The sequence below is a fragment of the Miscanthus floridulus genome, chromosome 17, assembly GCF_019320115.1.
Source record: "Miscanthus floridulus cultivar M001 chromosome 17, ASM1932011v1, whole genome shotgun sequence".
Taxonomy (NCBI): Eukaryota; Viridiplantae; Streptophyta; class Magnoliopsida; order Poales; family Poaceae; genus Miscanthus; species Miscanthus floridulus.
This window is the reverse complement of record NC_089596.1, coordinates 61,468,518-61,478,695: the sequence shown is the minus strand read 5'-3', so window position 1 is coordinate 61,478,695 and position 10,178 is coordinate 61,468,518. Positions and strand designations below refer to the sequence as shown.

The following is a 10,178-nucleotide window of genomic DNA, read 5'->3' as shown; positions in this document are numbered from 1 at the left end:
TAGATCAAGATAAAGTAGAAATATCTACTGATATGTCTGGGATAAAAAAGGTTCATAATCAACTAGCTTATGATGTCGAAGTACAAATAAATAACACAAAATATATAATGGATGAAATTACAATAAGAGATCTATCTATGATACATGATGATATGATATTAGGATTAAGATTTCTATAGTTCTCTTTATAAACAACAATCATACATGAGTAAGGAATAACATTTATTCCTTATCAAGACAATGTTCCATATATAACAGAAGTGCGAAAGACTATAAATTCTACTTTAGGAAAGACTAATTTAGAACTCCAAGGATTTGATAAAAATATTCCTGATAATTATATAGATGAAGAGCTAGGTGAATTTATAGAAGAATTTCATATAGCAAATTCATGCATAGAATGTATCAGTTTGCAATCATTAGCACCAAATTGGTATAGAGACATAAAATCTAAAAAGGATATAGATAAAATTGTGACAAGATTAGAAGATATTCAGATAATAGGAGAAATACCAATGAAGCATTGGGACAAGAATGGTATATTATGTAAAATTAACATAATAAATCCCGACCATATAATTAAGACAAGTCTTATAGAAGCAACACATAAAGATATAGAAGAATTTAAGATGTATATTGAAGAATTACTAAAATTTGGAGCTATAAGAGATAGCCGAAGTCCTCATAGATCTGCTTCATTTATAGTTAGAAATCATGCTGAAATAGCCAGAGGAAAGTCAAGAATGGTTATCAATTATAAAAGACTAAATGATAATACCATAGATGATGCTTATAATATTCCAAATAAGTAAGAATGGATAAATAGAATACAAGGTAGTAAATATTTTTCAAAATTTGATTTAAAAGCTGGGTTTTGGCAAGTAAAAATGGAAGAAGAATCAATAGAATAGGACTGCTTTCACATGTCCTCAAGGTCATTTTGAATGGTTAGTAATGCCCTTAGGATTAAAAAATGCCCCTGCTTTATTTCAAAGAAAAATGCAAAATATTTTTAATGAAAATCAAGAATTCATATTGGTTTATATTGATGATTTATTAGTATTCTCAAAATCCTATAAAGAACATATAGCTCACCTGGAAACCTTCTTTAGAAAGGTAGAACAGCATGGGTTAATATTGTCTAAAAAGAAAATGGAGATATGTAAGGAAAAGATAAACTTTTTAGGTCATAAAATAGGAGAGGGAAGAATCTATTTACAAGATCATATTGCAAAGAAAATCTTAGAATTTCCGGATGTCATGAATGATAAGAAAACCCTGCAGCAATTCTTAGGAATAGTCAATTATGCTAAAAATTATATTGAAAATTTAGCTAAGTTAGCTGGTCCATTGTATGCAAAATTAAGAAAAAAATGGATAAAAACATTTTAATTCTGAAGATATAAAGTTAGTAAGAACTCTTAAAGAAAAAGTCAAAGATTTAAAACCCCTAGAGTTACCTTTAGATGATAATTATTTCATTATAGAAACATATGCATCTAAGTTAGGATGGGGTGCAATACTAAAACAAAAACGACATAAGTACTCTCCAAAGTTAGAAGAACAAATATGTAGGTATGCTTCAGGAAAATATAAGTTAAAAGCAATAAATAATACAGATAGAGAAATTCTGGCTGTTATAAATGCAATAAATGCTTTTAGACTATATCTAGGATTTAAAGAGTTCATAGTTAGGATAGACTGTGAAGCTATATGCAGATACTATAATAAAGTAAATAGTAAGAAAAGTTCAACTAGGAGATGGGTTTTATTTGAAGATATTATTACTGGAAACGGATATAAAGTAATATTTGAGCATATAAAAGGCAAAGATAATACATTGCCTGATATATTTTCACGATCTTCTATTTTGCAGGAATGAAGAGAGGAACAAGCCCTATTAGGGGTGAATGTTTCAACTTCGGAACTGAAAATAAGTTAAGAATATTTCCGCCTAATACTTATAAATTCAAACCTAGAGACCATATTGTTCTAGATGATATACAAGAATGCATTCTAGACAATTTTTGGTTCCAATATAATAATAAAAGAGAAGATAAAAGATATATGCTAGCAATATTAAATAGTTTGGCTGAATATTTTCATATGATCAATGGAAAGATACAACCGAAAGAATTATCTATCAATATAGAGAAAAGACCCATATATGTTATATATAGGGGAAAGACACTAGGAATATATGTAACATTTGAATCAATTATAGCTCAATAGGTAGAAAGAGAAAATGATGGAGGTGTTTCATGGAAAAAATATTCAGATATTGATCAAGCTCTCTCATATGCAAGAAGTATTTTGGGAGTAAATTATTTCATAGAACCAGTAGCAAAGGATTATATTCAAAAATATAAAAGGGCAAAAGATGTGAAGATAAATTTGCCAAGTGTTAATATAAGAGAAGAAGGACATTCAAGGGTATCCACATATAAAGATGTTGTGAAAAGAGACACAGAATCATTGAATGAAGAAGTTCTTCAGAAAAAAATAAAAGAAAGACTTAAAGCAAGAATTTCTTTATTGAAGAAAGATATAAAAAAAGAAGTCTTACAAGAAGTAAGACATGAAATAAATGAAAATTTTGAAAATATAAGGAAAGACTATGAAGAAAATATTAAGAAAGACTATGACTCAAAAATGAATATACAGATATCTGATGATAATGATGATGAGATGTTGGATATCCATGGTCATGGACAAAGACCAGAATATTAGATTTCAATATGATGAAAAGAATATCGTAAGTTGTTGTCCTGGTATGAAATATGGCAACCTGAAGAACTGGACAATGAAGAAAATATTGAAGAGTCATTATAGACTTAGTTCAATATCAATATATGTGCATATAAGAAATATACTCCTTATGTTGATAAGGTGTTATCAACAATTTGTCTAGGGGAAGAGATAATAAATAACAATACCGCATGCCTATTCTTGATTTGATGTTTGCAACATCAATCATTCGGCGTGGAAGACCATACCAAAGAATATCCAGAAGGATACAACCGTACGCGATGGAAGACAGCGCAAAAGCAATATATAGTCACTCTACTGTAGCCAGGACAATTATTCTTTGTCCAACTGTCCAGGCAACAGTATAGGATAATAATTGAAGACGTCGGCCGCTTCCTTAAGCACGAAGGCTCCTCAATCAAATAATTGAAGACATCGCCTCGAAGGAACTCCAGAAGATAAGCGCGAAGGACGCTCCCTCCATGCTATAAAGCGGGACGCCGGGCGCATTCATTGATCATCGAAGAAAGCTCATACATGGGCATTCAGCATCGGAGCGAACCACCAGACACTGAAGACACCCACTCCACCAACTCTCCACCCACACACATACACATGAAGATATGATCTCAGGAGCACTCTGAGAATCAATCCACCATTAGTAGTAATCACACACCACCGCTGTATCACTCCACCTTTGTAAATTAGAGAATAAAGGGAGGTCCCCGTGATCATCCTGAGCTTGTAAGGTAATCCCTAAGGTTTGTGCTAAGTGCTTGGGGTTTCCCGAAAGGGAAAGCCAGTATGTAAGCTTGCTCTGTGGAAATGAATTAAGCTTTTCCGTTTGAATCCCTGCCTTCCTTTAAGCTCGTTCATATGGGAGCGACTGTCTCTATGCTAGGGACCCTAGAGGAGAAACCTCTGCGTGTGTTGTTCTCGTGTTAGCCCTGATAGCGGCGTTTGTAGAGAACCCTGTGTGCGCAGAGAAGTGTTCCCCTTGGGTGGAACTGCCTGGGGAGACGATAGAGCCTGAGTCCTGTGTGTTCGTGGCTGGGGATAGCAGAGGGAGTAGACCGGGTTAGTCTAGGTTCTGAAGCGAGCTAGTGATGCATACGGTGAGTACCGAGTAGGACTGTCACAAGCATAGTACGCACGACCGGCTGAATTTTGGTCTCGCCAGCCTGCAAAAGATCCTTAGAAATAATCCGCATAAGCATATTCACTAAGCATCAGATTAGCTAATCGCGAAAGCGACATATCAATATTTATATTCACTAATTGCGCGCTCGCTCATCCAGCGTGCATAAAATATTTGCGTGTGAAAGCGACACTTGCCTTAAATAGTAAAGAGGTTGAGCCACTCCCGGTGAGTGCTCGGGCACTGTTCATATCCTGAATTTGAATAGTAGCCAGGAATTTGAATAGTGATTCTGAATTCGAATAGTGCTGTAAATAGTAACTCGAGAATTTAAAATTTGAACTTCGAGTTCCGAGTTAGTCCGTAATAATCCGTGTACCGAATGAACAAGTAGAGTTTCAAGATTTTGCTACACGGAACTAATGAGAAAGGAGGGAGGCAACAAACAACCCCTTACTTTGTAGTCTATATATATGGTTCATAAACAGTTGAAAGCGAGCGAACCACCAGACACCGAAGACACCCACTCCACCAACTCTCCACCCACACACATACACATGAAGATATGATCTCAGGAAGCACTCTGAGAATCAATCCACCATTAGTAGTAATCACACACCACCGCTGTATCACTCCACCTTTGTAAATTAGAGAATAAGGAGGTCCCCGTGATCATCCAGTGCTTGTAAGGTAATCCCTAAGGTTTGTGCTAAGTGCTTGGGGTTTCCCGAAAGGGAAAGCCGTATGTAAGCTTGCTCTGTGGAAATGAATTAAGCTTTTCCATTTGAATCCCTGCCTTCCTTTAAGCTCGTTCATATGGGGCGATGTCTCTATGCTAGGGACCCTAGAGGAGAAACCTCTGCGTGTGTTGTTCTCGTGTTAGCCCTGGTAGCGGCGTTTGTAGAGAACCCTATGTGCGCAGAGAAGTGTTCCCCTTAGGTGGAACTGCCTGGGGAGACGATAGAGCCTGAGTCCTGTGTGTTCGTGGCTGGGGATAGCAAGGGAGTAGACCGGGTTAGTCTAGTTCTGAAGCAAGTTAGTGATGCATACGGTGAGTACCGAGTAGGACTGTCACAAGCATAGTACGCACGACCGGCTGAATTTTGGTCTCGCCAGCCTGCAAAGATCCTTAGAAATAATCCGCATAAGCATATTCACTAAGCACCAGATTAGCTAATCGCGAAAGCGACATATCAATATTTATATTCACTAATCGAGCGCTCGCTCATCCAGCGTGCATAAAATATTTGCGCGTGAAAGCGACACTTGCCTTGAATAGTAAGTGGTTGAGCCACTCCCGGTGAGTGCTCGGGCACTGTTCATATCCCGAATTTGAATAGTACGCGAATTTGAATAGTGAATCTGAATTTGAATAGTGCTGTGAATAGTAACTCGAGAATTTAAAATTTGAATTCGAGTTCCGAGTTAGTCCGTATAAGGTACCCCCCGTGGTATCAGAGCCTGGTTATTATATTGAATTTAAGGGATTTAATATAATCTGTTGAAGATTGAAAAGTTACATTATTTAAATTTGGAAGTGAATACAGGAAAGACAGTCACTACTAAAGAGAATATAAATATAAGGTGCAGACTAAATAGCTCTGAAGAACATACTTGGCATACCTCTCACGGACAGATAAATTTAATAGTTGATTTGATACATAACTTTTACATATCTTGGGGAAAGAGGCAAGACGAGCTAGAACTAAAATTTGATAGACTGCAAAAGGAACATAAGCACCTTGAAGAGCAATATTCAGCTACTAATAATAAATTAGAATTAGCTTTACAAATTTTAGAAGAAAGTAAAGTTTCTCTAGGAAGAATTAGCCAGAATAGTGATTATATTAAAAAAGATATAACTTTCCTATATAAGAAGACTGATAATATTGTTGAGCATAACAAAGAAATTGTGTTATCATCAGCAGGAATAGTTGAGTCCACTAGATCTTTAAATTCAGAAAGATGGAAGTATCTGAGAGCCTCTCTAGAAGAGACAAGTCACTCCAGCTAGTAAATAAAGACATAAGACCTCTAAGTTTTAAAGATAAACTAAAAGGAGGATGTGAGGATATTGAAACCTTAGAAGAAGTGATAGACTTAGAAAGAGATCTTGAAAGATATCAGAAAGATACTTTGAGGAAAATAAGGCCTCAACAAATATATCAAATGGGATGGTTTGAAAATAAAAATGGATTATATAGAATATCTAGAGAAGTAGAATTAAGTGTATTGACAGAACCAGTTCTGCTAAGAATTGTTAGTAAACAATTTGAGAATGCTTTAAAATATTCAGGGTATAAATATATACATCAGGGAATGTATATCATTGGAATTAAAGGAATGACAAGGAAAAAATTAGGAACCAAGGTTCTAATAACTTTATTAGATAAAAGATGGGACTCAATAAATAAAGCAGCATTAGGATTTTTAGAAGGTGATATGAATGAAAATATGTTGATAACATATATAGCTCCAGACTTAATAATGCCAGTTAAAGAATTTATAGATAAGATGGCATTCGGATTTCAAACTAAAGGATATGAAGAATTTAAAGGAACGAATTTATTAGTAAGCATAGAATTTATAGGAAGGTTAACCAATAGAAGTGGAACCAGATATAAGGTAAATGTGAACAATGTTGTAGAAAGTATGCAATCTAAAGGAATAAAATTTATGAGTCCTCTTAAAATAAGTTCTGAAGAAAGAGCAGGAGAAGAATGGAATATAAGCTCATTAATAGAACCAAAAATTTTAAAACAACCTAAAGATTACATAAGCTATGAAAATAATAGAGGGTTGACTAGTATTAGGTTTGTAGATTATAAAGAACAAAGTTTAGATGATTTAGAAGCATCCAGTTCAGAGGCAAAATTGGAAGAAAACAGAAGGACATAGCATATGTGAATTTATGGAAAAATTAGATATAGATAATGAAATAAATCATTATAAGCAAAAGCTAAGCAAAATTCATGATGAATATAAAACCTCCATGATATGCAAATGGGCTGCTATAAGAGAAAGGGAACTCTACTTTAGACGAGAAATATGTAGACTTGATAATATCAAGAAAGATAGAGAATTAAATGCTAAGAAATTTAGCATTCCAATAAAGAAAAATGACTTGTGTCAAAACAAATAGATAACAGGGTAAGGGAAGTCCAAAAAGAATTAGAACATAGCAAGGATAAGATAAATGACATAGAAGATAATGATATAAGCGAAGATGAGCAATGGGAAATTAATAATAAGCTCTTACTAGAAAGCTATGAAGAAGAGGATGAAGATACAATTGAGATATGCAGTAATAACTCAATAACTCTCATAAACCCCTTAGAAAATAAAGAGTTGCCTAAAAATAATGCCATAGAAGCAATGGAAATAGATCCAAGTACATCAAAAAGAAGACGAGGTCCTGAAATAAAGATAGAAGGAGAAAGTGAGAGACCAACTAGAAAACCTAGGAACTTGGCCACCAGAAAAAGAAGAACCTGCATATAGATATATACCTGGACAATATAAGCATATGGGTTCAAAAAGAAGAGAATTTGAAAAGAAGGTGCAATTCCAGAATTATAAAAGTGATGGTGCTATACTAAATTTAGCAGCACATGATCCTATAGATTGGTCAAATATAATTAGCATATGGAAAGGATTGATAGTCCAAAAGTATATACAAAATCAGCATAATATTGGAAATAGAGTAGAAGATATGATTACATATTTAGAAACATTTTTAGGATGAATCAGTCAAAGTATTATGGGAACAATGGGTAGAAGCTTTCCCTAACCATTATGCCCAATTAAAAATGGCTGGTAGTAATCCATATAATTTTGCAAATATTATATCAAGCATTGTAATAGGTGAAGATCCTGAATTAGGATTTACTGTATTACAGAATGAAAGATTAAAAGAAATAGAAAAATTGTCACTGACAAGCTGGAAAGGAATAAAAGAATTTTCTCAACACTATTTGTATAATGCTACTACTGCCAAGCAAGGCTATAACCAAGGTATAGTAGAAAAATATTTTAATAAATTACCAGAGCCTTTAGGTTCTATGATATTAGAAGAATATAAAAAGGAAACTATTGGTAAAGAATATAATATCTCTCAGGCTATAACATTCGTTTTCAAACAGTTAAGAAAAATATGCACCAACTATACAAGCCCAAAGATCAATGAAGCAATCAGACTATAATTTTTGCAATAAAATAGTTCAAATACCATTGACATATGGAGAAGAGAGATCTAGAAATAAGAAATATCCTAAGAATTATAAGAAAGGAAATGTAAAGACAAAGAGACGTTATTTCCTTAGAAGATCAGACAATAGAGCTCCATTCCTCCACAAAAGGAATGTAAGAAGATATAATCCTAGAAAAAATTATGATAGTTCATGTAGATGCTTTATCTGCAACTCGCCAGATCACTTAAGCAAAACATGTCCTAACAAAGACAAGAAAAGGTATTCCAATAAGCAAGAAGAACAAGAAAAGGTTCAAATAATAGATAGTGTGAATGAAAATATCTTAGTCTGTGATGATGATATAATGGACGATGAATCAATATATTCAATTATAGAGACAGATGAAATAGAATATGAATGAAGAAAAAGAATCAAGTGATGAAGAGTTAGATTTAATTGATGAGTTAGCAGGATTAAAAATAGAAATGATGGATCAAATAAACTGCGAACACAAGTGGGATCATAAAAAAGGCGATCCTAATATAAAATGTGTATTTTGCATATATTATCAAGATCCAGCAAAAAGAGCAACATGTAGGCTATGCTTAAGACAAGCATGCATGTCATGTTTAAAACAGCAAAGCGATATGAAAAAGAACTCAGAAGCTAAAATAATATATGAAGAAAATAAAGTGCAATCAGAAAAGGAAGTAATTCTAGAGGAAAAAGAAACAAATATTTAAACAATATTCCACAAGAGTTTCTCATTCCTAGATTAAGTTTTAAGACTGAACAAACTTTGTCATACTTTACTCGTGATGTTAAAGATATAATTTGGAAGAAATATGCTGAAAGGCATTACAAAACCTTTCATGATATACAAAAATACTTTATGAAATTATACCAAGGTAAAGAAAGACATCTAGGAATAATTGTGAATGCAAATACTTTTCCTTTACTTCATCTTGATGATAAATTAATTGTTAAGCCTCATCAAAGATTCTTAATATTGAAGGCTGATATAAATTTAAAATATTTCAGAAGTATACAAAGAAATATTGGAGATGATATATCTTTGCAGACTATTATTGATCATGGATTAGTTCATGATATATATGGTACACTTGAAGAGATACTCCAATCAGACCTTGGAATAGCTATCAAAGAAGCTTGTAAGAAATTAGCATGCATTCAAGGTAGATACAAAATTAAGTTTTGTTCTAATCCCCCAAAATTTACACAACCAATAAGACCAGCATGCCATGATATATATATTACAAAGGGATCATACAAATTTCCTACTACATGGAATTCAGACTCATGGCAAAATTATGAAGAGTTGTTCATAAAAGACACGAACCATGATAATTGGAGAATTTTCAGTGAAGCAAAAGAATTAGAAGGGAATACCAAATTTGCTTCTGAATATTATATGATGTACCTAAAATAAAATAATAAAAGTATTCTTGAGAGAATACTATGGAAGATATAGTATAATACAAAGAGAAGTTGGCAGACTAATAAAGCCAAGTTATGGCAAAGAATGTCAATTACGAAAAGAATATCGTGAATTGTTGTCCTAGGTATGAAATATGGCAACCTGAAGAAGTGGACAACGAAGAAAATATTGAAGAGTCAATATAGACTCAGTTCAATATCAATATATTCATACAAGAAATATACTCCTTATGTTGATAAGGTTTATCAACAATTTGTCCTGGGGGAAGAGATACATGCCATGGAGATACATGCCATGGAGATAATACCGCATGCCTATTCTTGATTTGATGTTTGCAACATCAATCATTCGGCGTGGAAGACCATACCAAAGAATATCCAGAAGGATACTATCCTGTGCGCGATGGAAGGACAGCGCAAAAGGCAATATACAGTCACTCTACTATAGCCAGGACAATTATTCTTGTCCAGCTGTCCAGGCAACAGTAGGATGATAATTGAAGACGTCGGCCGCTTCCTTAAGCACGAAGGCTCCTCAATCAAATAATTGAAGACTTCGCCTCGAAGGAACTCAGAAGATAAGCGCGAAGGACGCTCCCTCCATGCTATAAAGCGGGACGCCGGGCGCATTCATTGATCATCGA

At 34.0% G+C, this 10,178-nt stretch overlaps 1 pseudogene; it reads left to right on the top strand.

Annotated features, from left to right (window-relative positions):
* LOC136515685 (uncharacterized) overlaps nt 1–9,910 on the top strand; it is a 36,925-nt pseudogene extending 27,015 nt beyond the window's left edge.
* The last annotated feature ends 268 nt before the right edge of the window (nt 9,911–10,178 follow it).